This window comes from Mauremys reevesii, linkage group 7, assembly GCF_016161935.1.
Source record: "Mauremys reevesii isolate NIE-2019 linkage group 7, ASM1616193v1, whole genome shotgun sequence".
In the NCBI taxonomy this organism is placed as follows: domain Eukaryota; kingdom Metazoa; phylum Chordata; order Testudines; family Geoemydidae; genus Mauremys; species Mauremys reevesii.
In genome coordinates, this window is record NC_052629.1 from 53,769,035 (window position 1) to 53,782,055 (window position 13,021).

The following is a 13,021-nucleotide window of genomic DNA, read 5'->3' on the forward strand; positions in this document are numbered from 1 at the left end:
AGATCCTGTGCTGGGAGCAGAGCTGCAGCCAGAGAGCCGGAGGCGCAGCCCAGGAGAGCAGATCCTGTGCTGGGAGCAGAGCTGCAGCCAGAGAGCCAGGTGTGGTGAGCAACTGGGGCCAGCCAAGGGGGGAACCTTGGTAAAAGGGCCCAGCACAGAAAGACGCTCCAGCCAAGGGTCCATGCAGGCCAGGCTGGGAGGGGGATCTTAACCCGATGAGGGGCTGACGCTGGGAAGAAGGGTCCCACCACCCAAAGCCTGGAGGTGTGTGGTCACCACCATTGCAAGTGTCTAACCAGCAGCATAACTGCAGCACAGCCAGGGCCTGAGAAGGAGGCCTGGGACCTACAAGGAACAGACTGCAAAGTGCTTTAATGTCCAGAGACACTGTTTGTAATGTTCCCTGCCACAGAGCAGGGTGATGTGTTTTCCTGTAACCTTTCCCAATTTTTCTTATTCTTTTCTTTAAATTAATTGTTAAGTAAACAACTTGTATTTGCTTTAAATTGTATGGAATAATCAGTGGGTCAGGAAGGTGCCCAGTGCAGAGAGGGTACCCCAGAGTGGGGACACCTTAGCCCCTGTCCTAGGTGGCCACAGCAGGGTTGGGGGTTGAGCCCCCCAGGAATCCTGGGCCCAGTCTTGTTGGGGCTATGAGAACTCTGCCAAACAGGAGAGTCCTCAAGGGCAGGGAGGCCTCTGGGTAAAGGAAGTGGGAGCGAGGACTCAGATCCTTTCACTAGCCCACTTCACCGGGGTAGCACAGAAGCCAGGAAAGTTCCCCGCAATAGCGGACCATTCCCCCGCTTACACTTACATTAATTTACTTTGGTCCTGGTGAGTCTCTTTTGGAATAACACAATAGTTAATCACGCCCACACTTCCTTCTTGTACCAGGTATCCTCATGGAGTTGATCACATCACTGTGCTGAGCTGTGCAATAGAAATGAAGTCTGGGTTCTATGAGGAGAAGGAAAATCACTCATTGGTTTTACAGGGCTGGGGCCCAAAGAACGTGCACCTGGTAATAAGCTGAGGTAGGCACAAAGACTTCAGTGGAGCTATGGAGATTTATAGCAGAAGAGACAGCCCTTTCTCTAAACACAAAGCAACAGTCCCTTTTGCTTTTCAGAAATCTTTCTTTCTCTTTTTTCTTTCTTGTTTCTGTACAGAGGACTTCAAAAGTAGATTCCCCCCAGGTTACAGTGAATATACAGCAAGGATACTGCACCTTACTCTCTAAGCCCTTCCCACAAACATTGATGTGTTTCTTGCAATTAACACCAGGATAGCCCCATTCTTCACAATTAATTCTCTGTGCTTTTCCATTTCTTTCTGTAAAACAATAGCGTGCTTCTCAATTCCTTCAAAATTTTGCTTTTATCCATAATGGCTGTGCACTGAAACAACCTTTCCTTGGCTGTTGCAGCTGATCTGCAAAGGGATTTATTAAATGCAGCATTTGTCAGAGCTGTTTGAAGATATTTAGCCCACTTGCTTTACTCAAAGTTTCCTTTCAGTCTTTATTTTGTTTTTATTTGTCTTTATTTTATTTATTTATTTCTTATATTTCTCTTTAGCTTGTATCCAGTGTCTCCTCTGGTGGCTAGTGGCTAGTAAAAGGTAATAGATCACAATTATTCCTTTGAGGTCAAGGAAAGGAGAGCTGAATTAGGTGGCCCATGCTAGGAGATTCCCTATGCATCTACAATTCACATAAAGTAGAATAAAAAAATAGAAAAAATAATACATTTATAAGAAAATGCAAATAAATTTAAAATAGTAATAAATAAAATACAAAAATATTAACAGACAAAAATAAAATAAAAACTGAAAAATTAAAGTAATAAAAATTGTAAAATACAATAAAAAAACAATAAAAAGGGAAAATGAAATAAAACTTAAAATACAGGCGAGTCTTATCTTATGCGGGGGTTCCGTTCCGTGGTTAGCGCATAAAGCGAAAACCGCGTATAGTCAAAATTACATTGAATTGAATGGCGGGCGGAATCGCCCGCACTAGAGGTACAGTATTAAAATTGTTACTTTTCCTTTTTTTTTTTTTTGCCGACCGCGCAGAGGTGAAAGTAAGCTGGTATGGTACGGCGTACTGGCAAGAGACAGTACGCCATGCTGGACTGCATTGGCTTCTGCGGCGGGGATTTAAAGGGCTTGGGGCCCCCAAAGCCCTTTAAATCCCAGCCCGCAGCTCCGGCGGCCGGGCTGGGGTCAGCATTTAAAGGGCTTCACCGGGCTTTCTGCCGCGGCGGGGAGCCCGGAGGAGCCCTTTAAATCCCGCCTCCAGCTTTCGCAGCCAGGCTGTGGGGGCCAGCATTTAAAGGGCTCAGAGCTCCATGGTGGCTCGAGCCTTGGGCCCTTTAGTTCGCCCCAGGGGCTACCAGCCACCTCTGCAGCTGGGAGCTCCCTGGGTGATTTAAAGGCCCTGGCACTCCCAGCCACAGCTGGTGCCCCAGGGCCTTTAAATATTGAGGCCATGCCTCTTCCGGTTGAGGCCATGACCCCCCGGAGTCCGGCGTACAGCGTAAAGCTGAAATCGCGCATGTTAAATGCGCATAAGTTGCGACAGACCTGTATATATAAACGACAATAAAATAAAATGGGACATACAAGTAAAATATAATAAAAGGTAAAAAAATATATAAATATTAAGAGAAAACACACACAAAAAAAGAGAAAAAAAAGTAAAAAAAAAAATGAAATTTTAAAACCGAGGGCGAGAGTCCCTGGGACTTGTGCTCCTATATGATAGGTGAGGAGCGTTGGTGTGTGCCCCCCTCTCTCTCTGTCCTGTCCCCCATGGGGACAGGGCTAGACAGCAGTCTCACTCCGGCCATGCGGCCACCCCAGCCTGGGAGTGAGGGGCGGCGCCCTCCCGGGCTTCTGGACCCACAGACAAAGCCCGGGGGGAACCACTCCCATTTATACTTGCTGGACACAAGGCTCTTGCTCGTGTTGTACAGGAGGCTATGCGACCCCCCCTGTTATACACTGAGCAATGAGGGCTCCCTCCGTGTGGGCAGAGGCGAGACCCTGCGCTCCAGGGACGAGGTAGCTGGTGGACAGACCCCGCCGGAGCGGGGAATGTCGGCAGGCGCCACTCTGCCTTAGACGGGGTCATCTCCACTTGAGCAAGCGAGACTCCCCGCAACCTCCAGGCACCTCTTCCGTCAGCGGACGGTGACCCTGACTCCGTGAGAGACCCCCGGGAGAGCGAGAGAGAGAGACGGGGTGTCCCTCGGCTGGGCCCCCTGGGGCGAGATTCAGCCCAGCCGCGGCGGGATACACAAGGTACTAGGTGGAGAGGGGAGGGAGAGAGAGAGCCAGGCTGGGGGCCTGCGGGCTCTGCTCCCCTCTTGGCACCAGCCTGAGTCCCCCCACTCAGGGCTTTTCCCAGCGTGTACCCAGCTCACACAACCTTGTGTCATGGCTCCAGGCCACGCCTTCGGAATGAGGGGAGAGAAAAGGGCAACGCCGCCTCTGCCCGGGCTGTGTGGGGACTCACCCCGCCCGCCTAGAACTGCCTCTGGGGACCCAGCTGGGATCGGAGCCCATTGAGCCTTCCAGAGCCGGGCCCCGGCGCGGTCACTCATGAGGGAGAACAGAAACACCTGCCTTGACCATTCAGCTGTGCCTAGGGGGACCCCACCTGGATTTCAAGTTCCCGAACAGAGGACACTGCTGCGGGGTGGGTGGGTGGGGGAGGCGGGGAGCTCGAGGGGTTTGTGTACTGGGAGATGGTATTTGGGAGCTGCTGGAGAGCATTTGGGGTGTGTAAGGGGGGTGTGTGTATCCTGAGAGGGGAGATGAGGGTGCTGGAAGGGGTATTTGGGGGTGCTAGTGGGGGTATTTGGAGAGTGCAGGAGGGTATTTTGGGAGATGTTGGAGGGGTATATGTGTACTGGGAGGGTGTATTTGGTGGGTGCTGGAGGGGATATTGGGGGGTGCAGGAGGTGGTGTTTGGGGGTAGCTGGAGGGGTGTGTGTACTGGGAGGGTTATTTGGGGGTGCTGTAGGAGGTAACTGGGGTGGGGGTACATACTGAAGGTGGGTGGCAGTGTCGCTTCCTCTGATGGTGGCAGGGGGCTGGCGCAGACCTGAGACGCAGCACCAGCCCATCTGTCAGCGCCTCCCTGTAGGAGTCTCCTCCTCCCAAGGGTGGGGAGCTGAGGCCTGGCCCTGTCACCCCTTCTAGCCAGGCTCTCAAGCCCTGCGGTGGGACAGGTGGCCCGTTTGACAGGCGCTTGGCGGCTACGCTTACCTGGCGGGCTGGGGTGATGACAGTTTTCCCAGATATTTCATCTTATTTGAAAAATCCACCAGGACGGATGGCAGTGAATCAAAAGAGAAATCATGTCTTGGAAAACCCAGCCATATGATAACTCTCACATTATCTAGCTGGCTGAGGGAAGCGAGGCCGTGCACTCAGTGTGATGGCATTTCTTTGTCTGTGTGATAAATGAAAGTGTGTGTGTGTGGGGGGGGGTAGCTCTGTTTATGGACCCAGCCAGCCAGTTAGCTATAAAATCCCTCGTAGTAGCTGTTCTCTAATTGTTTTACCTGTAAAGGGTTTAAAGAAATGAGTGGGCACCCGGCCAGGAGAGTCGATGGGAGGGCTAGAACTTTTAAAAATTGAAACAGTACTCCCCTTTTGTCTGTCTGTTGTTGTTCTTGCAGAGCGAGGGAATAGGAAAAAACTATGCTGTAAGAAGCTTGGGGCCAGGTATGAAACAATCATCAGGATCATACCTAGAAGCTACTCATTTAAAAGCCAAGATATTTAAGTAGATCAGAAAATGTTTTGAAAGATGCGATTAGGTGTATCCCTTTTATTTATATATGGCTTGTGGACTTCTTTATGCTAACCCCAAAAGCTTTAAACTGGACCTCAAGAAAGTTATTCTTGATCATTAATCCTTGTAAGTGTTTTTTTCTTTAAAAAAATGTAGCAATAGTCTGTGTTTCCATATGTTTTCTTTCTTTTTCTTTTTAATAAAATTTCCCTTTTTTTAAGAACAGGATTGGGCTTGTGTGTCCTAAGAGGTTTGTGCATGTTATTTAATTATCTGGTGGCAACAGTTAATTTCCTTTGGTTTCTTTCTCAGCTCTTCCCGGGAGTGGGGGATGAAAGGGCTTGAGGGTATCCCACAGGGAAGAATTCACAAGTGCGCCTTCCTGGATTTTCAGAGGGTTTTTGGACTTGGGTGGTGGCAGCATTTACCAATCCAAAGTCAGAAAAAACCTGTAACCTTGGGAGTTTAATACAAGCCTGGAGTAGCAAGTATTAATTTTTAGAGTCCTTGTGGACCCCCACCTTCTGCATTCAAAGTGCCAGAGTGGGAAATCAGCCTTGAAAGTCTGTCTGTCTGTATTTATCTAACATGGCAAGGTTTGAAAATCACACCCAATCAATTCCAAAATGTCAGGAAATGTCCTAGTGCCTTGTATTCCTTTTTAGTTTCACCTTAACTGTCAGTTTCCTGGTTTCCAATGCTTTCTTTTGGGGTAGTTACAAATTCCTTCTAATATAGTTTACTCTAAATTACTGATACACGCTATCAGCCTTTACTACATCTTGGTGTTGTGTGTAACTTGTAATACTCTCAAGGTTGCACAGGTTATGTTGTCTTGGAATGACACAGAGGTTGAATCTGTTTAAGTATAGACCTGCAACCAGGGTCCCCACAGACATTTTATTATTTTTAAAAACGTCTAGGTCCTAAGTCCCTGGTAATCCCTAGTTGCTTTGGGCTGCTCCTGGGTTTCTCCTGAGCAGAGCCGGCTCCAGGGTTTTTGCTGCCCCAAGCAGCACGCAAAAAAAAAAAAAAGAAAAGAAAAAAGCCGTGATCGCAATCTGTGGCAGCTCTACCGCCGCTGCTTCATTCTTCAGCAGCAATTTGGCAGCAGGTCCTTCGCTCTGAGAGGGACTGAGGGACCCGCCACTGCAGAGCCGGACACGCCGCCCCTCTCTGTTGGCCGCCCCACGCACCTGCTTGTTGAGCTGGTGCCTGGAGCCGGCCCTGCCTCTGTCAAATTTCTAGTCCCTGCTCCAAAGCACAAGATCTTCTCAGTGAACTGCTTGTTATAGATATTTAACCATGGGCCAAAAGGCATTTTTCATTAACTTCCTTCTTAGAAATGGCTGAACCATTTTTCTTGAAACTTTTTTCAATAAATTCAAATTGAAGCAGGCACCCTGAATGGAAAATATCAGCCTAAATGGTTTAAGTTTGGCAAAGCATCTGAAAACAGTCTTATAATAGGTATGATCAAACAACTAGTAATGGTGCTACTAGCACCTCCTATATTAGTGTATGAATACGTCAGTAGAAACAGAGTGGGGATGCCACCTTCTCATAGCCTATTTTACACATAGATGACAGAAGGGATTTGTATTTGTCAAGGCTGATTGTTAGGTTTTTGGCAATGGTATTAGTAGGTAAAGTAAGTACTGCTGCCAGGAATAATATCCCAGACTGGACTAGTTAAGAATTTAATCTCTTAGCTGGAGTTATTGCCAGTGGCTATTAAGTTTAATTCTAATTCATGTATTTCCTGTAGCTTTGAACAATTCCAACAAAAACATTTATATTCATAATTCCCCGGTCTCTCCAATTAGGCCATGGTATTTTCTGCTTTAAGATTTATTTGTAGGGTTGACCCATGTGATAACATTTTCATAGAGACATTCATTCAATAATGGTTCCCAAACGTATGTATTTTTAGAATACAAATTAGGTTTTTTGCCTGAAATATTAGTAGCTGCTTACTGCTCTCTTCCATAAAAACAAACCAACCCTAATGCTTGTGTCACTTTATATTCTGACGATACTGGGATATAAAGATATATTTACAGTATTTGATCTCACTAGTTAAAATTACCACCAGTAGGTACATTTGCAATTGTGTTAGTAAGGATTAAAACAAAACCTTTGGAAGAGATACAAACCTTTATAATTCAGGTGTGGGAGTTCCCTATGGGAAGATTATTCTGTAACTATCTACAACAGGGTTTATTTCAGCTTCTTCTAAAGCACAACATTGGTTGCTCTAGGAAACCCAATACTGTCCCAGATGATCACCGATTTGCTCTGGTATGGTTGGTTGTGTGTATGTGGTGGGGGAAAGGTGTTGACAGATCTAAATGAAGACAGTACTGCTAATGACTCAGAAGGAAGGCTGAAATATTCACTAGCGCGGGAATATCTTCCCAATGTACATGGAACTCCTTGTTAGAAAAAAGACAAGGAAATAAGAAATATTGCTAAGATCATGGAAATGTTGCTCCATATACTGCTAGAATGCACTCTGGTTCTGGTAGCATTCTGATATACAAATAAATGTATTTCATTTTATAAATCCCCTGTGCTGTGGCAACATTACACTGAATTAATAACTAGCTAATTTCCAAAGCAATTGTTCTTCTGTAAATTCAGAAAATTGAGAACAAGCAGCACACACTGGCACTGTAAAAATGGTCAATATTTAATCAGAATGGGCCAGATCCTAATACATATTATCTTGTTTAGAATAATTTCAGATTAAAGGTTCCTAACAGCTTGCTCACTGTTTGAGGGATTTAGTCCCACACTCGCTCCCAGTTTACTGCTTGTGAAAGCTACTAATGAAGTTATAGACATGGAGGGTATGTCTACACTGCAACAAAACACCATTGGGTTGCCTGTGTAAGCTGACTCAGGATCATGCGGCTCAGGCTGTGGGGCTCTAAAATTGCAGTGAAGATGTCTGCGCTCAGGCTGGAGCCCAGGATCTGGGACTCTCCTCCCTCATGGGGTACAGGATCCTGGGCTCCACCTCAAGCCCAGACCTCTACACTGCAGTTTTAGAGCCCCACAACCAGAACCTTGCAAGGCCAAGTCAGCTGGTGTGGGCCAGCTTAGGGTGTTTAATTGCAGCACAGACATACTTGGAGAGTGCAATTTTCTCCTTAGTCACAGGACAGGGTCAGCACTGGCAGCAGCAGGGCTAGCTTCCTCACAAGCCTGGCTAGCAAACAAATTTAGGAGGGAGAAAGGGGTCATTCTCTTTCACTAACATGACATCTTTGGTCTTTGCTGAATGTTGCATTAGTGGCTATTGTGACAGAGACAAACACCACATTTCATATAGGACAAACAGCCTTTAGCTGATAACCACTTTGGATCTCTACTGACCTTGTTGGAACAGGTGACTTAAACGTGAAAGGTTCCCTCTCTCCTGTTCATATACCGAGCAACTGTTTCCTAGTTCCAAACGATTCCTTGAAGCAAATTGTCTATGGGCTATTCTTTAATTAATCATTACCTTCACTTATACAAACATATAAAGAGAATAATACCATTCCTGACTATTTAGCACTTCAGCTGTCCCTAAGTGTGCTGGATCGACTTTCCTATATATGCACCTATGCCGAAATTTGTTCAAGGAGTTGGAACCAAAGATTTCAGATATAAAAAAGGTGCTGATATGATAGTTCTTTCCTTTTTCAGAGCCTTCTGTTCACAAGGCAGGTTGTTGGAGTCAAGCACTGTGTTGTCCAGTGGCCAGACTTGTCCCCTGGGATAGTTTATGAGGCCTCATACAATAATAGGCCAGGCCTCACAGGTCATGAACATTTATTGGTACAACCTTATTGTTGCAGTCATGTAGTTTGCATTTAATTACAGACAATATTTGGATTTCTGCTTACTGTAGTGTAATAAATGTAAATGTAGATACTGACAAAGTATCTTTTTTTCCCAGGGAACTCTTTATGCTGAATTTACAAGGGTCAATTAGTGGTATACACACTTGCATGAAGGCTATTTGATGAGACCCATCGGTTATTTCATGTCACACCACATACATAAGGGATGGTGGTTTGCTGACAGTCTCTCTGAAAGTGCCTTCTTTGCACATTTCTGCAGTTGCCACACGTTTAGGTCAGCATCAATAAATAAAAGGACGAGAGATTTGGATTTTCCAAGCTACTTATAAAAGGTGGTGCTGACAAATCTCTCCCATTGGTGAACATGGACAAGGGGAGAGAATTCAGGTCAGCTGCATACTGCAGAGTGTCTTCAAGCAGCTGAAATATACGTTTTATGGGATGTACATAAAAGCCAAGGCAAACTACATTACAGTCTGCATAGTAACTGTGGGCTTCTAATGAGGCATTCCAAACAGGCGAAAGATAGAGCCAAGAGGCATCACTGTGCCATGACATTACCTTTCCTACCCTATGGCACCTGCTGTTTATGCAGAACTAAGTCTACAATTGGGAATAACCCCAACTCGGCATTTGATGGTCAACAATAAAAAGTACTGACCTCTAAGTGCAGAGAACAAGCTTTGGTTTGCACAATTGAGCTAAGCAGGAATTACTTTGATTAGAAGCAGGGGTAATCCTTGAGTGGTTCAATCAAAGTAAACCCTGACTTGCTCCTGATCATACTGATGGGTCAGCACCAGTGCAGCTAGGCCAATGGATGGACACTAACAGAAGAACTGGGGACATTGCCAAGTGCAGACAAGGTTTAAGATTAAATGTAAAGCAACTATTTAGCTTCATGCTTGGGAAGCTGTTGCTGTGCCTGTACACAGGGGAACTGAGGAATAGCTCTACAGGAAAATGCTGAATCCCTTACCTCTCAGATGCAGAGATAGCCCAAAGCAGCAGAAACACTGCAGTTCCTCTGTGAATGAACTGGGTCATACAGGTGGATATGCACAGGGTATGGCTTTAATTGCCTGGTGAAAATAGAACAGGGGAATGCCCGGTCAACCTCCAATACTCAGAGCCACAGGCCTTTGCCAACCTCTAAATAAATGCACAGGAGCCCCAAATGCTACTATAGCCCAAATAGCTGCAAAGAGTGGCTAAGCAGTTGAGTTGAGAAAATTACTTAGGGATTTAAAGTAGACGTTGGGATTGTTGGTGGAGCTTGAGTAAAGTACATAGGTGCTGGAACTTGGGGTGCTGTGGGTGTGCCCGCACACCCTGACAAAGTGGTTTCCATCATATATAGGGTTTACAGTTTGGTTCAATATCCCCAATATAAAAATTGTTCCAGCACCTCTGTTCAGATACTGCCAGTTCCAACCAAATTTCATCGCTGATGCTGAAGACAAGTTTTGTAACATAGGGTGCTATCTTAGTGCAAAAGTGTCGCATGTTTCATACTGTCCTTACAGACATATATAGCATGTTACAAAATGTACCTTTTTTCTGCCATTTAGATCTTCCTTCAGGATTTCTCCACACAGCAACAGCATCTCACACATAGGAAAACCTTTAGGCTTAGTCTTTGCTGATGTGCTTCCTACAGTACTTTTGGTTAGAGATAAAATATACACCCTTGGGACTGGACTGTAGTTCTCTTCCTGGTTCCTCCCCACTTACCTTTAAACTGAATCAACTCCAACACGGTCCTTTAACATTTTCTATATTTGTTTTTTTTGTCATTAACAAAGTAGTGACTACCCCACCACAGTCACACAACCCCCACTCTCTCTTCTTTATAGAACAGAGCAAAGATCAGCTGCATAGAAGTTATTGGGTTAATTTTCTCCAATATTCCTGTTAGGATGTTTGCACAATTCTCTTTCGCTCTCCTTCCTAGTTGGTTCTAGGTGGTATGTTAGCTGGCAAATACATGTTGCAGCAAATAGAACTTATACTGAAACCATTGGCTCCCACTCTGGTGTAGTGCAAAATCCCAGCAATCTAGAGTGGTTTTGTTGTTGTTGTTGTCTTTTTCTTTTTAATGATACCAGTTAATTTTTATTATGGTGTGTCTTACAAACTACAGACACACAGAGCCATTACTTCCCTGGCCACTGAAATGCATCTGCCTCTAGGGAACATTGAAGATAATACTGACCAGCTCAACAACGCAGAAGACGAAATCAGAATAACACATATCCGAATTGACACAGCAAGAGGGATCATAGTTTGGCAGAATGCAATTATCCAAACTGGAATTTTGCTAGGACAAAAGAGCTAAAACGTTCCAGAAAGACCACCATTTAGTATTAATGATGGGTGAAAGTAATACGTTTCAGAGAGTTAACTTTCTTATCAATGAGATGGGTTTTTTTAAATGAGCTTGTTAATTGGGTGTGTGTGTGTGTATATATATATAAATAACCATCTTTCCTGAGAAGATACTACTTCTGCAGTGTTTAGGAGGATCTGATCACTCTTTGAAACTGATTTTAATGTTAAAATGTCATTATCTATGCACATCTGGGCTATTTCATTTACTCCCTCCAGTAATTGGTGTTTTGCTAAATCACAAGTTACTGAATTAGCAAATAATGATTGTCTTAAATCAGATCACCAATGAAAGTTAAGATTAAAGAGTAGAAATTTCAAAGATCTACTGATATGAACAATAGGCTGGTGTGGTGATTTTTGTCTTCAGGCTTGGACTGAACAATTAGGCTCCCTATCTGCCATCAGATCCACATGGGCAGTCCTCTAAGCCCATGTGGAGCCATATCGACCTCTCTGAGGCTGCATAAGATATAAGATTGCACCTGTGCAAATCTAATTGCAGAATCTGGACCTTAGAATTCCTAACATTGTTATTAATATGCAATGTTTATACATAGCACCTGCCTTATGCATTGTGCTACAAAGAGAGGTCCTGTCCTAAGGAAGCTAAATGCTAAATATCACATATTGTACTTCACTCTAGCATGGCATACATATTATTTTGTAAGGGATGTTATTTTGTGTGACGTGTTGTAGCAGTTGCTCAGTCTCAGGGTATGTCTACACTACAGGATTATTCCGATTTTACATAAACCGGTTTTTTAAAACAGATTGTATAAAGTCGAGTGCACGCGGCCACACTAAGCACATTAATTCGGTGGTGTGCGTCCATGTACCGAGGCTAGCGTTGATTTCCGGAGCGTTGCACTGTGGGTAGCTATCCCGTAGCTATCCCATAGTTCCCGCAGTCTCCCCCGCCCACTGGAATTCTGGGTTGAGATCCCAATGCAAAAACAGTGTTGCGGGTGATTCTGGGTAAATGTCGTCACTCAATCCTTCCTCTATGAAAGCAATGGCAGACAATCATTTCACACCCTTTTTCCCTGGATTGCCCTGGCAGACGCCATAGCATGGCAACCGTGCAGCCCATTTAGCCTTTTGTCATGGTCAATCTATGTGTACTGGATGCTGCTGACAGATGCGGTACTACAGTGCTACACAGCACCATTCATTTGCCTTTGCAAGGTTAAAGAGATGGTTACCAGCTATAGCACCATCTGCAATTGTAAATTGGTGATGATGTTTATCAGTCCTTTTGTACCATCTGCTGCTGTCATGGGTGCTCCTGGCTGGCCTCGCTGAGGTCGGCCGGGGGTGCATGGACAAAAATGGGAATGACTCCCCAGATCATTCCCTTCTTTATGTTTTGTCTAAAAATAGAGTCAGTCTTACCTAGAATATGGGGCAAGTGTACTAGAGAACCAGAGAGCACAGCCGCTCCGGGTCGGAGCCCCAGAGATCCCGCAGAAATGATGCCATTCTAGGGGGTGCCCCTGCAACAACCCCACCCATTGCTTCCCTCCTCCCCCAACACTCCCGGGCTACGTGGCAGTGTCCCCCCATTTGTGTGATAAAGTAATAAAGAATGCAGGAATAAGAAACACTGACTTTTTAGTGAGATAAAATGAGGGGGAGGCAGCCTCCCGCTGCTATGATAGTCCAGACAGTACAGAATCTTCATTAGACATGAAATGGGGGGGGGGCTGATGGAGCTCAGCCTCCAGCTGCTATGATGAGGACTGTTACCAAGACTTTTGTACCATCTGCTGGGAATGACCGAGAGTCATTCCCATTTTTGCCCAGGTGTCCCTGGCCGACCTCACTGAGGCCAGCCAGGAGCACTCACGGGATGATGATGACGACGATGGATATCAGTCATTTTGCGCCGTCTGCCACCGGGGAGGGGAGGCGATGCTGCTGTTCAGCGCTGCAGCACCCCATCTACCAGCAGCATGCAGTAGACATA